The sequence below is a fragment of the Trichomycterus rosablanca genome, chromosome 3 (genome assembly GCF_030014385.1).
Source record: "Trichomycterus rosablanca isolate fTriRos1 chromosome 3, fTriRos1.hap1, whole genome shotgun sequence".
NCBI lineage: Eukaryota > Metazoa > Chordata > Actinopteri > Siluriformes > Trichomycteridae > Trichomycterus > Trichomycterus rosablanca.
This window is the reverse complement of record NC_085990.1, coordinates 21,468,261-21,484,053: the sequence shown is the minus strand read 5'-3', so window position 1 is coordinate 21,484,053 and position 15,793 is coordinate 21,468,261. Positions and strand designations below refer to the sequence as shown.

At 37.1% G+C, this 15,793-nt stretch overlaps 1 protein-coding gene across 1 annotated transcript in view; it reads left to right on the top strand.

Annotated features, from left to right (window-relative positions):
- The first annotated feature begins 1,093 nt into the window (after nucleotides 1-1,093).
- The window catches only part of si:ch211-285f17.1 (sickle tail protein), a 170,310-nt gene continuing 155,610 nt past the window's right edge, over nucleotides 1,094-15,793 (top strand). The window contains exon 1 of the mRNA XM_062991043.1: nucleotides 1,094-1,135. The gene's annotated coding sequence lies outside the window, so the exon portion shown is untranslated. The remainder of the gene's footprint in view (nucleotides 1,136-15,793) is intronic.

Here is a 15,793-nt window from a genome sequence, read left to right as displayed (position 1 = left end):
CAACTGCGTAGCAGACCTTAGCAACCACTCAGCAACTCAATCACCTGTCTGAGCAAAAGTATTTGCACCCCAGCAACTCATTCTCTCTCTCTCTCTCTCTCTCTCTCTCTCTCTCTCTCTCTCTCTCTTTCTCACACACACACACAAGCACAAACATCTCTTTCTTACTTCCTTACTCTAATCTATCCGTATTTCTATTATTATATAGCCATCTATTCCTCTTACTCCTTACTATCAACTTCCATTTATCCTTTCCTTACTCTCATATGTATATTTTCTTCTCTTATCTATTTTTAGTGAATATGATTATTCTTATCCATTTTTTTCTTTCCCTTTTCTTATCAATCTCCCTCTTCCTTACTTTCATTTATGTTACTTTTTCCCTACTTATTTCTCACTTCCATTACCACTCTTTTCCTTACTGTCATCCTCATCTTAATCCCATACTCTCATTTATACTCTCATATATTCCTTTCTTTCTTCAATTTATCAGTTCTTTCTCTTATCTACCCAATTCTTACTGTCATATTTCCATCTCTTGCATCTAAAATAAGTTCATTTCCTTTTTTATTCAATTCTTCTTACTCATTCCATTCTTAATTACTCTCATCTATCCCTGTTTTCCTCAGTTTAATACATCAATCTCTAACTCTTGTAATGTATTTATTCCCTCCCATCTATCCCTTCATACAGTGTGTCCCTCTCTTTACTATACTCACCTTTATTCCTCTTTTCTCTCTTATACCCTTCCTCTGACCTAGTCCTCACTCACCTTTTTAAACTTTCCTCCATGCGTAACGTCTCTCCCTTCCCCATCCCTCTCCCTCCTCCTCTCGTTAACTCAGTACGGTTAAGCGTTACATTGGATCTAATAGGAACTAAACCGCAGCTGGACTGAACGACGCGCCAGCAGCTCTGTCACTGCGTCTGTCAGAAACGCGCATTACGGAACCTAACGGATACCGCTGACACACACACACACACGCACGCACGCACGCACACACACACACACACTAGGAGAGCAGATCAGTCAGGGTTCGTAAGGATAGCTGAGGATCATCCATGTCCGGACACCGGGTGCACTTTATCGACCTTCCGCCTGCCAGCGAGGTCAAACGGAGGAACAAAACTCACAGTAAGTTTGCGGTTTTATTTTGCGTTAATTCGCGCTCTCATTGTCAGTCGATGTCGCACAAACCGCACAAGGACACACATCTGTCCTCTTATTGCTTTAAGAAATGGTTCTGATGTTAAACTCGTTTTGAACCGTTTTATGTTTCTTGTAGTGACTGGATACACAAAATGTATTTAATAGTGAGAATAAGTAGCTCATGATCTGGTTTTAAAAGCATTATATTAACATGCTCAAAAAATGCTCTGAAAAAAACACAAGATGTTCATAATAAAAAAGAAATGTTTTTTTAGGTAAAACAATCACAGTTTATTCACATTCACATTTTATTCTATAGTTATGCAAGGTGTTTAAATCTGTATTTAGTAAGTACGTACACCACGTTTTCATTGCAATCTGGAAAAACAAAAAACTAATTAAATTTACAACTCTAGTTGCACAGAGGTCCTTTGGCTTTGTCAAAATACTTTTGATACTTTTGACATGGAATTGTAAAAACAGAGATTTTTTTGCCTCTCAGTTTTTGCCTTTAAACTTTTTAAACTATTTTAAACCCCATTGTTAAGATTCAAACATAAAGTTTCCTAAACTGATCTCTGCTTTTATTAAAATAAGTTAGCATTTGACGCTTAGTACAAAGAGTCACACTATGCCATGTGTACATTCACTTGTGCTGGTACCTCAAACAGACAACAAGAGTCATCTGCAGCAGCAAAGAAGACAAACCATATCCCTATGATTTTCCTTCCCTTAGACAAGCCAACTGTGAGTGCCTGGTCAGGCCGGCAGCACAGCTTCCAGAACTAGAATTCTTTGCAGTGGTAGTCTTGCGTATAAGATTGTTGCACCACTGGAGCACCCTAAGTTTAGATTTCAAATACTGTTAACAAAATGTAATACTCACTCACTCACTCCCTCACTTTCTTAACCACTTATCCAATTAGGGTCGCGCAGGATGGAGGGGTGTTGTGCTGGAGCCTATTCCAGTTTGTCAATGGGCGCAAGGCACACAGTAACACCCTGGACGGAGCACCAGTCCATCGCAGGGCAGACACACACACCCATTCACCCATAGGGCAATTTAATGTTTCCAATTAACCTGACTGCATGTTTTTGGACTGTGGGAGGAAATCAGAGCTCCTGGAGGAAACCCACGCAGACACAGGAAGAACATGCAAACTCTGCACAGAAAGGACCCGGACCGCCCCACCTGGGATTGAACCCAGGACCTTCTTGCTGTGAGGTGACAGTTCTACCCACCGAGCCACCGTGCAGACAAAATGTAATATAAATGATAAAAAGGTTGAAGACAGAAAGCAAGATTTAGTGATTATATCAGTATTGCTTTTATTTAGTAGATAATTAAACTTCTTAAATGTTCTTAACCCTTTGATGCACAACCTGGGTCAAAAGTGACCCAACTGAGTTTTTATTTTCTATATCTTTGCAATAAATTAATTTCGTCATTCAAGCTTCCATGAATTTTTCAATGAACTTGTTTTTGATCATCACAAATCCTTATTTCAGTTTAATATTTTTTGCTTTTTTAATAAAAATCATTTTTGTATCACTACCCTTCTAATGCACAACATGGGTCAAAAATGACCCTTATGTATTTACTATGGAATTTGACAGAAACTACTGACATTTGTAAGTGTTTGTAGTCAAAAACATATTTACTGATCTTTTGAAAGACAACAAGATTAGGCTCTTGAATCTTGAATATGTATTATACTGTTTGCTTGCTAGCTGTTTACATATTCTAGTAAAGATAGCTTTTATTAGCTAAGACAGCAAATACATGAATAACTGACAAATGTGCATATGAAAATATTCTTGAATGGATGAATATGGGTAATTTTTGACCCATGTTGTGCATTAGAAGGGGTTTGCTTAGCTTGTGCATCAAAGGGTTAACCTGATACATTACTGCAATTTTTATATTAAATACATATGCTTAAATTAATAGTATAACAATTTTCAGCTTAATGTCTTTATAATTTTACTAGGTTTGATTATATCTTTAAACATTGTATAAACAGGTATGACCTGTGGTAAATGCACAGCAGAAGTTCTGAAGTGTTTCATTAATTTGCTGATTCTGTTTCTAGTGCTGCAGTCTTTGAAATGGGGAAGACTTTTTAGAGTGAATGTAATACCTATAGTCAGGTTTCTATTTGCCATTTGGTTTCTAGCTGTTTCTAGAATGGTGTTCATGGTGACAAATTAAAACAGGTTGTTTTGTTTACTGTTTATTGATATGGCACAAGCTTTGCATACCTAATGACAGTGTCTTTGACCTCAGCCCACTTCTAAAAATAGGATACAATAAGCTAACAAAAAGGATGAAACAAAAAAAGTATGTGTGTTATACTGAAAAATGAGTAATTACATTAAAAGACCTGGATTCTGTAATGGCATTAAAATAAAAATAAAAATTTTAATACAGTATTGTAGTACAGTTTGTAATCTAATGCTGGTAGCAGAGCTGAGATGTCGGCTCTGGTGTGCTAGCGTGTTTTACCACTGCACAACCTGAGCACCCAGACTCACCAATCTTATTGTGTAGACTTGGTTGCATTATTTGACCTTACAGACTGTTCATTATAAAGTATATGGCAAACATGTGAACACCAGACTCACCTGGGTCACTACACGTTAATAAACATGTTGGACAATTTAGTCCAAAACCATGGACATTAGTATAGTGTTAGCACAATTTGCTGCTATAACAATGCAGTTGAGGTTAGAGCTTTGTGAAGATCGTCCGAGTTTCTCCACACTGACCATTAAAATCTTTATGGACCTTGTTTTGTGCACAAAGATACTCACTCAAATAGCAAACAATCACTATTATTGTTTAAACACATTTTAACACACTTTGCTGATATAACAGTCTCCACTTTTCTAAGAGAGCTTTCCACAGGATTTTGAAGTGAGCCCATTCAATCAAAGGTCAGGCACTGACACACAAGAAGGCCTGACTCGCCGTTGATGTTCTAGTTTATGCAAAAGGTGCTTAATGTAGTTAAGGTTAGGGCTCTGTGCAGGTTGTTGATTTCCTCCCCACTAACCATTCAGATCATGTCTTCATGGACCTTGCTTTGTGCACAAAGGTACAGTTACGCTGGGACAGGTATGTTCCATGAAAACCCTGGAAACATATAAATGTATATTACATGAAAAACATATAAATATATTTTTGTGTAATTGCATTAACATTACCAGGAACTAAGGGACCAAGTCCAAACCTCAAAAAACAGCCCAAGACATTCATCTCTCCACCAAATTTAACTGTTGGCACTATGCATAAGGTAGGTAGCTTTGGGCTCTCAGATTAGTTTATCCCACTGCTAGATAGTAAAGCAAAATTCATCACTGCAGAAAATTAGTTGTCACTGCTCCATATTTCAGTGGCAGTATGCTTTACACAACTTCAGTCAGCTCCTGTACCTGATGGATTATGTCTTTTTACTCTTTATTGCACTTTTGTTCCTCAACTGAGGCCATTCATTGTGTGTGTTTGTGTGTGTGTGTGTGTCTTAGACTTCATATGTCTGGGTTTTAGGGTGGAGGGTCTGGTGTTTTTTGTTTCTGTCATACATATTCAACTCCTCCTAGCAACCTAAGCATTTTCTCAATGCCCCCTCATTCAGAACCTTACTGCCCTCTCATGTTCCTATTCTCTTTCTGCTTCATCATCAGCAGTGAGACCTGCTGGTGTACCTTTACTAAGAGTCAGTAATGATTTTTTGCTCACACAACACATCTGTAACAACCTTTCAGCATTTCACACACACTCCACACTCCACACACACACACACACACACACATACACACACAACCACCCAAACCTTTATGCTTTATAAGATTAGCAACCTACCATGGTGTTTTCTTTTTTTGTGGACTGGCCATCACCTTGTCACTATGGAGATGGACTCAGCATTTTTGCCAGTCCCAAAGGAATGTGTATCTACCTCAGGTCACTCAATTCCTTTTCGCTCTCTCTGACACACACTGTGCCAAGGTCCCATTTGTCTTCCACTACTTGACTCAGTTCATTTAAAGACTCACAAATTTAAAGCCAGACACTGACATTTATCTTAAGAAGCAGTAAAGTCAAATTGTTCCACAACCCTTTTACCTTAACACATTTTATTTTCAGCACTGCAATAGGTCTAACATAGCCTAACATAGCCTAACATAGGTAGGTTGTGATGTGGTGATATAAGTGAATCTGTTTTTAAAAACTGTTTACTAGCATATCTTCAATGAACTTAGTTTTTTGTGTAACACCTTGGATTTACTTGACCCAGTACCGTTACTTTAGCTGCATATGCTTGCTGTGTAGCTTAGAGTGACATTTATAAAAAAAAAAAATTATCCTAATGATAAACTGAGCTCAAGCTTAAACCTTCATTCACAGTAGATTATTTTGTATGGTTTTTGACACAATTTTGTTTACCTAAAGTTAATCTGTACATTTCTTACACTTGGAGACAGTTGTTACAAGAGGTATTAATTCTTTTGAAAATTTGGTAAAAATGCACCCTGTTTAATATATGAACTGGTAAACATGCTGTCTGAAGAAATATATACAGTTCAAATGAATACTCTTTAAAAGCACATTATATCTTCATAAAGTTGTGCTTTATTGAGTATATTTTAATTGTACAAAATAATCGGTAAAATCAGATACTGATAACTGACCAGTTCATGATTTTACAGTGGACCCTTGACTTACGGATTTAATTGGTTCCGAAGGGCTGTTCTTAAGTCAAAATCTTTGTTAGTTAAACCTATTTTTCCCATAAGAAATCATGTAAACAGAATTAATCCGTGCCAGACCTCCCAAACCACCCCCTTACATAATCTTTATAATGTCTTAAAAGGTCTTTTTTGTTATAAATACAAGTATATTTTCCCTTAAATCTGAAATTATAGAATAGACATTCCTGTAGTAAACAATAATAAACAACAATTCACAGTAGTACTGTACATAAAAAACACACATTCAGTACGTGTGCTGTATCATACACCATAATACATTTCCTTCTTTTTATATAAAATGTATCTAGCAGAAACAACAATAACTCTCATATTTCTCTATTATTTCCTTCTTTATTTCAAAAGAATTATTTTTGTAGGTGTAATTGCACAAAAGAAAGAATACTTTACTCAGTGATTTCCTTCTTCTCTCTCACTCACTGTCCCCGCTGTCTGATACACAGTGACAGCTACTGGCAGGAGTAATTATTCAACAGCAAGTGTAATAGAGTCTTTGGGGACATTTTAATGCTGAATTTTAAAAAATATAAAGAAAACACCGTCCTCTGTCCGAATGTTTGCTCACTGTATATACTGGTGCTGGTCATAAAATTAGAATATCATGAAAAAGTTTCTTTATTTCAGTAATTCCATTCAAAAAGTGAAACTTATATACTATATTCATTCATTACACACAGACTGATATATTTCAAATGTTTATTTCTTTTAATGTTGATGATTATAACTGACAACTAATGAAAACCCCAAATTCAGTATCTCAGAAAATTAGAATATTGTGACAAGGTACAATATTGAAGACACCTAGTGCCACACACTAATCAGCTAATTAACTCAAAACACCTGCAAAGGCCTTTAAATGGTCTCTCAGTCTAGTTCTGTAGGCTACACAATCATGGGGAGGACTGCTGACTTGACAGTTGTCCAAAAGACGACCATTGACACCTTGCACAAGGAGGGCAAGACACAAAAGGTCATTGCTAAAGAGGCTGGCTGTTCACAGAGCTCTGTGTCCAAGCACATTAATAGAGAGGCGAAGGGAACGAAAAGATGTGGTAGAAAAAAGTGTACAAGCAATAGGGATAACCGCACCCTGAAGAGGATTGTGAAACAAAACCCATTCAAAAATGTGGGGGAGATTCACAAAGAGTGGACTGCAGCTGGAGTCAGTGCTTCAAGAACCACCACGCACAGATGTATGCAAGACATGGGTTTCAGCTGTCACATTCATTGTGTCAAGCCACTCTTGAACAAGAGACAGCGTCAGAAGCGTCTCGCCTGGGCTAAAGACAAAAAGGACTGCTGAGTGGTCCAAAGTTATGTTCTCTGATGAAAGTAAATGTTGCATTACCTTTGGAAATCAAGGTCCCAGAGTCTGGAGGAAGAGAGGAGAGGCACAGAATCCATGTTGCTTGAGGTCCAGTGTAAAGTTTCCACAGTCAGTGATGGTTTGGAGTGTCATGTCATCTGCTGGTGTTGGTCCACTGTGTTTTCTGAGGTCCAAGGTCAATGCAGCCGTCTACCAGGAAGTTTTAGAGCACTTCATGCTTCCTGCTGCTGACCAACTTTATGGAGATGCAGATTTCATTTTCCAACAGGACTTTGCACCTGCACACAGTGCCAAAGCTACCAGTACCTGGTTTAAGGACCATGGTATCCCTGTTCTTAATTGGTCAGCAAACTTGCCTGACCTTAACCCCATAGAAAATCTATGGGGTATTGTGAAGAGGAAGATGCGATACGCCAGACCCAACAATTCAGAAGAGCTGAAGGCCACTATCAGAGCAACCTGGGCTCTCATAACACCTGAGCAGTGCCACAGACTGATGGACTCCATGCCACGCCGCATTGCTGCAGTAATCCAGGCAAAAGGATCCCCAACTAAGTATTGAGTGCTGTACATGCTCATACTTTTCATGTTCATACTTTTCAGTTGGCCAACATTTCTAAAAATAATTTTTTGTGTATTGGTCTTAAGTAATATTCTAATTTTCTGAGATACTGAATTTGGGGTTTTCATTAGTTGTCAGTTATAATCATCAACATGAAAAGAAATAAACATTTGAAATATATCAGTCTGTGTGTAATGAATGAATATAATATACAAGTTTCACTTTTTGAATGGAATTACTGAAATAAATCAACTTTTTCATGATATTCTAATTTTATGACCAGCACCAGTATATATATACTGTATATATATATTTATATATATATATATATATATATATATTAGGGCTGTCAAACGATTAAAATTTTTTATCGCGATTAATCTCAGAATTTCATATAGTTAATCGCGATTAATCGCATTAAAAAAAATCTGTGTAAATGTTATAGAAAACAAGGATTTTTAAGTGAAATGTTACAATTAAAATGGTGAACACATTTTATGCTAAATGTACTTATGTTAAAAACTGCTGGGACAAGAGAAAACTGTAAGGGAGTTTATTCACTCACATACTAGGCAGTAAATGTCAGATTGTAGGTTAGAATTTCTCCATCAGCAAACATTGTAGATCAGCGGTGCTTTAGGTGGGATAAGGCGTAGTTATTGTATCAGACTTGTCTGTGGTTGTATCGTGACGATGGTTTGATGGACGTTTCTACACGAAGTGAGTGTGTTTTGACCCTTTGGGGCTTCCATAGTTCATGAACTAACGTGCTCGACTCAGCTTTCCGGTATTCGGTACAGAAGAAGAAGTTAATTAAGTGTAATAAAGTGTTCTGCTCCCGACAACTTGTGAATATAGCGTGTATTTATTTCTTTATTATGCAAGTGCATCACTACCACGATCGGTTACATTATGTTAACAAACCGCAAATGAAAAACGGTGGCAAGTTCGACATTAAAACGTTTGTTCTACCAGTCAAGTGTCAACATGAACTAGAATTTGCGTTAATGGCACTAATTTTTTTAATCGCGTTAAATTGAGGTCGCGTTAATGCGTTATTATCGCGTTAACTTCGACAGCCCTAATATATATATATATACAGTATATACAGTATATATATATATATAGAGAGAGAGAGAGAGAGAGAGACGGTTGTTCGTGGTGTCACGTGTTTTGCGAATTTTTGTCCGTAATCCGACATTTGTTTGTACGTTAAGTTGAAAAAGATCGTTCGTAACCCAAAATGTTCGTATGGTAAACCGTTCGTAACTCAAGGGTCCACTGTACATTAAAGGTAATCTGATAAAAGCGACAAATCTTTTTATATTTTAAGACAGACTAATGCTTCTTAGTTTATTAAGTTTATTACTATGGAAAAGTAACTAAGTTTTAGTGATGTTACTGTTAAGCTTTAAGAATCCCTTAACTGAAAACTAACAACATCCAGTTAGTGTTGAACACTACCAGCTGTGTGTATGTTTGCTAATCCTGAATAGATTAGAAGTAGAAATGTAAAACCAGCATCACCTGGCTCTGGAATGTAAAGGCACTTGGTCAGTGTCATTGGGGTGAAGTAAAGTGGTTAGTGTGTGTGTGTGTGTGTGTGTGTGTACCCAAGTGTGTGTTTAAAGGGTGACTCATTGTAATCATTAGAGCTTGACTCATGCTGCCTTTCACAGTATGCACCTTAATGGAATTTATGCATACATAGTTTACAGATACATTTTTAATTAATTCATTTTTGTGTGTTTTTGAAGAACAGTGCCACAATGTCACTTACTCAAATAGCAAACAATCACTATTATTGTTTGAACCACATTTATAACCTTACAAAAAATGGAGTAACAAACCTAAGCTCAGTGTCTGCTTGTCCAATTTACACGCTACATACAGAAAACATTGACCAAAAACATTTAATAGAGAGATTTCCACCTGGCACAAATTAACGCTCGGTGAGGCATAGAAATGGTCTGTTAAAGGAAGTGATACAGTGAATCATTTGTGTCTCCTTGCCCCCTGTCGGCTTTAATGGCATGGCAGATGGGCAGGATCCTGTAAATCCCCCCCCCCCCCCCCCATCCATTTCCATGGCAGGTGAATTCATTACATTTATAGACTTAATCTAAATTTGATGGGTGCAACATATTTTTGAAATGTTGGGACGGGGCATGTTTACCACTGTGTTACATTGCCATTTTTATGTGAACTGAGGACACCAAATGTTGTACAAGTAGAATGTTTCCCATGAGTACATTTGTGAAGATTTAGGGAATGTGAAGAAATCCCAGTCTATGTAGTGTAAGGCAGTACAAACACTTGTTGAATGTGTGTGACCTTTGAGCCCTTAATTAACACATTATGTTGTTGCATCATGAAATGCAAAACTGGATGTAAAGTTACCTCTGCCAAAAACAAAAATGACAATCAAGACCAAGGTACCATTAATTCAGAGGCATACATTGGTATTTTAGAGAGACATATACAGCCATTAAGGATGATGTCTTTTTTTGGGAAGTCCCATGTTTTTTTGGAAGACAATACCAGGCCTCAGTCTTCATGTGCAACAACAGTGTGGCTTTGTAAACACAGATTGTGTGTACTTGACTAGCTTTTCCTGCAGAATATATGGCGCATAATGAAGAGAAGATTTGGTTAACAGCAATTGTGTTCTTACTCTTACTGTGCTTCTTGGTCTAGAAAGTTGTGTGTCTTGAAGTCCGGCCATGAAGTCCTTGCTTGTTAAGTGATTTATTTGTTGTTGTCACTGACCCTTTTGTCCCTGATGTTCACATTTGTACTGGTAAGGCCTCTGGATGATTTTTTGGGCAAGGCAGGTTTACTGTTCTGCTGTAAGTTTGGAACCTCCAGGTCTTCAAGTTCTTCTTATAACCACTGGTCTTTTGGTGAAATTAAATTATCATCTCCTTTAACTCTTGTGAAAGCCCCTTTTATCACCATGGTTGCAACACTTAAACATCTCTGGCTGATGATAAAAACTGAAATAGAAACATTATTGAGTTCACTATTCAACAGATAAAAACTTAATTTAAAGGAAATTGGGCTCTGCAGAAAAGTTATAAGAGTTATAAATCTTATTTTCTTTAAGAGTTGAATATTTCTGATAGCAGTTTTACCTATAATCAGCTTACACATCACTGATTATTCGGAACTGGGCGAGCAATTTATTTATAATACATTCTGAGAGTTACTTTTAATAAAAGTGTCCATTAAATGCCACTACTGTACAAATGTAAATGAAACTAAACCACTACTGTAACATTTTGGGCTAGACGGGACAAGAGTAGCCAACACACGCAGAGATGTTTCAGAAAGTATTTATTAACAAAAAAGACACGACAAGACACAATACAGGTTTAAACAAGACAACACACTTACACATGAACTAAGCTAAATGCTAAACTAAATGCTAATGCTAATCTAAACATACAATAAACCTAACTAAAGCTAAGCTAAATGCTAACGCTAAACACACATGAACAACGCTAAACATAAACTAGACTAAGACAAGACATGAACAAGACTGAACTAGACTTCTAAGAATAAACAAACAAGAACATGAACAAACAAGAGCATGAGCTAACCGGACCAAGCTGACAAACTGACAAGAAAACACAAACCAAGCGCACCTAGGCCCACTCCAGGAGCACACAGAGGCTGGATTCATGACAACTACATAATGGGATTTATTTTTGTAAATCTTTGTTTGAATGTGCGTCTATGTGTTTAAAGTTAGAAAAGACTACTTTAATCAGAACTGAGTATGTCATTGTGTGTTGTGAGAAAAGGAAAGACTCACAAAAACTTTATTTTTGCATAGTAAAGTATAGTCATAAATGTAGTATAGTAGTAGTATAATATAGAATTCCAGATTGCAGCAAATTAATTCACATGATGCTTGTCCCATGTGAACATTATTACTCAAATCATCTTACATGCGCTATATGACCAAATGCTTAATGTCACCCTACTATTATTACAAAGGTATAAATGTGTATTTTTTGTATAAAATGTAATAAATAAACCTGTTAGCAATAGATGTGTCTAAACCACCTAAACTGCTCAGTAGAGTTGAGGATTAGACTGAAAAACCTGAACTCCATAATTAAGAGGAATTTTCACATACATTACCCTACTGAACACCTTAAGGATATAGTGGAATGTAAACTATAAACTAGGCCTTCTTAACCAACATCTACACATGCATACACACACACACAGTTTTTCTTAGGTGGTAAGTTCTGCATGTGTCCAAATGCTTAATAATTTACCATAATAGCTAATTTAGATGTTTGTTAATCTATGGCAGAAAATACACCATCCATACAGAGGTTAAATCAGGTTAATGCACACAGACACACACTTGCCTATATTTTACACACATTTACACAACTAAGTTAGAATGGGTGGAAAATAATTAGATAATTTTAGTGTGTTTATGTGTGTGTGGGTACACACACAACATCAGGAAAATGCAATCTGCTTTTAGTCAGTTACCAGAAGTCCATGCTGACAGCATGACTGATTTAGGGTTTGGAGAGTGGATAGGGAGTGGAAGGACGTTTGGTGCAGATTCTGCTGAATGACTGCACTTGGGAAAATGAAACAACTGCAGTATATGTAAAGTCAATGCAGTGGATAAGGATGGAACATATCTATTCTGATTGGAGTGGTGTCTTTTAGGATGACAATGCCCCTATCCACAGGGAACTGTGTGCTAGAAAATATAAGTTGCTCTTTAAATACCAGTTTAGGACAAATCGTTTAAAAGAGCTTTAGAGAAAAATGATGTGATGTGTATTAATGAAAAAAGAGGAAGGCTCTTTCTGGGTCCAGCATAACCCTTTACCTGTAAACAGTACAAGATTTAAGGGGTTTGGTGTAGTGGAACATCAGTTATCTGCACAGGGTGACTTGAAACAGATTGCGAGCCAGTTGCTCTTCTGACTAAATTAACACAAATTCTATTACTTATTGCTTTTAAGCAATAATGTATTAGGCAAAAGTGACATTATCTTTGGTGTGCACACATACTCTTACACAATTAAGCACACACGCAAACAGAAATTATTTGGAGAAAAACATGCAGACAGAAAAAAAAACGTACCAAACTCATCCCAGAACAGCAAGGTTTAAACTCAGGTCCACAGGACCCTGTTGCTGTTTGGCCATGCTACCATGTGCACCATCTAGCCACACAATATATTCATTGATGGTGATTATATGTACAGTATGCTGTATTTCCTACCAAGAGACACAAAAAGTCAGCTTCCAACTCTCAGACATGAATAGCTTGTTGTATTTCAGCGCTAACATTTATCTGTTGCACCACTATGCTTACGTAAACACATTTGAAAGTTATTAGGGAATTGTGGCATCAATTGTACTTAAAGTCTGTCGAACTAAAACTAATTGATCAGAAACTTTTCCATTACGCATACATTAAACCATGTTATTCACACAGTGCTTGGCAGAAGAAAATAATTCACAATACCTAAATTATAATTTAACTCACTATCTTATGCTGTCTCAAATGCTACATTCAAATCACCTCCGAACAGCAAATAACTTAAAATTGTGCCATTGATAGCCATAATGCACATTTAAGCTACAAACTGAAAAAAACTCCACTGAGAACTCCATTGCCTCCACTGAAGCTTGTCTGTGGTTTGGTTTGTATTACTGTTGTGCCTCAGATAGAAGTAAAAACTTTATGAGTCTTATTTAAAAGTAAATTCATGTTTCTGTTGTTTTGAGCAACCATGTTGAAATGATGTTATACATTTAATTGTTGAGTTGAGAACACTGCCCATGTTTCCCATTTCTGATGTGCTACTAAATGACAGAGGGAGATCAAAACGCTATTCTTTCAACCATGAGAGAAGATTTTTTTGTTATATAGTGTTATATTTTGCTACATTCATTTTATAGTGTCTTATGCTTGTCTTTGTAGAATAGATAAACATTAGCATTTACAAAAATGCTTATCTAATCAGCAACGCTGAATCAACATAGGTTTTTTTCATAACTTACCTCAATGTCTTAATGTATTCAAAGAACTCTGTAAGCACTCTGTGGATTACTGTTCTTGGTAGTGATTAGTTAAGACTTTTTTGTGTTTAGAAAATGGGTTAAAATTCAGTGGACTCAATAGAGTGGTGGAGGTTTAGTAAAAAAAAAAACAGCACAATATATCTCATAGTTAACCTTTGAACTTTTTTCCTCTTATTTTCCCGGCCTGCTCGTCCATTTTTCATCCCTCTACTCTGCTGTCACCCTGTTGCCTTCTTCATAAACTGTCTCTTTCGTGAGAGTTCATCAGTTCACGACAGACTCTCTGACCACATGAATGTGGTCAACACCCTCTGATGTCTGCTGCTTTCATTAGCACCTCTGGGGTCTGAGTGTGTGTGTGTGTGTGTGTGATGGGTGTATGCGCCTGCACACCATACTTTTAGGGTAAAATTTTGGACCAATCAACAGTAAAATAGGTGCCACTTTACGAATGAGGACAAACATTCTTGTCCCCAATCGTAAAACATCTGTTTTATAATAATAATCCTCCTTTCATTGAATTGTGCCTGACTGAAACACCATCTATTCTCAATTACCTGCCAGTGAGAGAACTTAAAAAAAGTATTTTATTTGTTAGCACTTTAATGCTGTATGTTTGCCACACTTGATAGCACATAGCCTCAGTTTGTTTGTAAAACAGTCTAATGTATGAGCGGTTGTTATGGTGGTGCCCCAGTTCAGACATATGGCAGTAGGAGCCTCCTCTGGTCTCGCCAGTGGTGGAGGTGCATGTGGACTCCTGGTTGGGCAGGGGTTATTGTGCAGCCCAGTTCAGATAGCATTCACTGTCCCGAATTTCAATGTAAGCCCCACTTTTCTGGCCTGATGTGGCGGTACATGTGGGCTCCACCTGGGCGTGTGGGGGCTATGGTAGTGCCATGGTTCAGGTAATGTTCATTGTCCCAGATTGATATCAGTGTGAGCCCCTGTGGTTAATACCCTTTTATTTCACTCTCTTTTTTAACTTAAAGATGGAAATAAGGCTTTGGCTTATAGATAAAGCTGTATCCTACATCAAAGCATCTGTAAAAGTTAATACCCTTTTATTTCGGTCCTTTTTTACTGAAGATAGAAATAAGTCTTCAGCTCATAGATAAAGATGTGTCCTACATCAAAGCAGCTGTTTGAGGAACATATGCTAAAATCGTTTCTGTCTTCTTTGTAAAAAGGTATGTAAGACATTGCTAAAGATGTAGTCGGCAGTCAAAAAAATGAAACAGAGGCTGCAAAGACAGAATGTCAGTTGCCGTTAGATAGCTGTAAAAGCTGTTTGTGCATACAGTTAACAGAAAAACTCATACCGCATTCTTTCACTGTTACTCAAACTGGGCCATTTACTTCTGAATCTGCAGTATTCTAGAATCAAATGTCATAAATGGTGGAAATCATGACCAACAGATTCTCATTAGGTTTGATGGAATTAACAATCTCTGGAAGATATGTAAGCACTTCAAAAGAAGGTAAATTCAATGCACCACAACTTCTGCCCTTTACCCAGGATGTCAAGCAGCTTTACCTATATTAGGGAAAACAACTGAAAGGAACACAAAGAGTACACAAGATTAACCCCACTAGAGACACTCACTTCAACCTAGCACAAGCAACACTCACCCAAGATATCCTATTTAATAGGTAGAAGTGTCCCATATGCATGCATGTTATTTTTATTTATTTTATTAGGATTTTAATGTCATGTTTTACACACTTTAGTTACAATCATGACAGGACAGGTAGTTACTTGTTACACATGATTCATCAGTTCAAGTTTTTTTTTTTTTTTTTCACGGACAATTTTGTATCTTTAATTCACCTTACTTCCATGTTTTTGGACTGTGGGAGGAAACCGGATCTCCTGGAGGAAACCCACACAGACATAGGGAGAACATGCAAA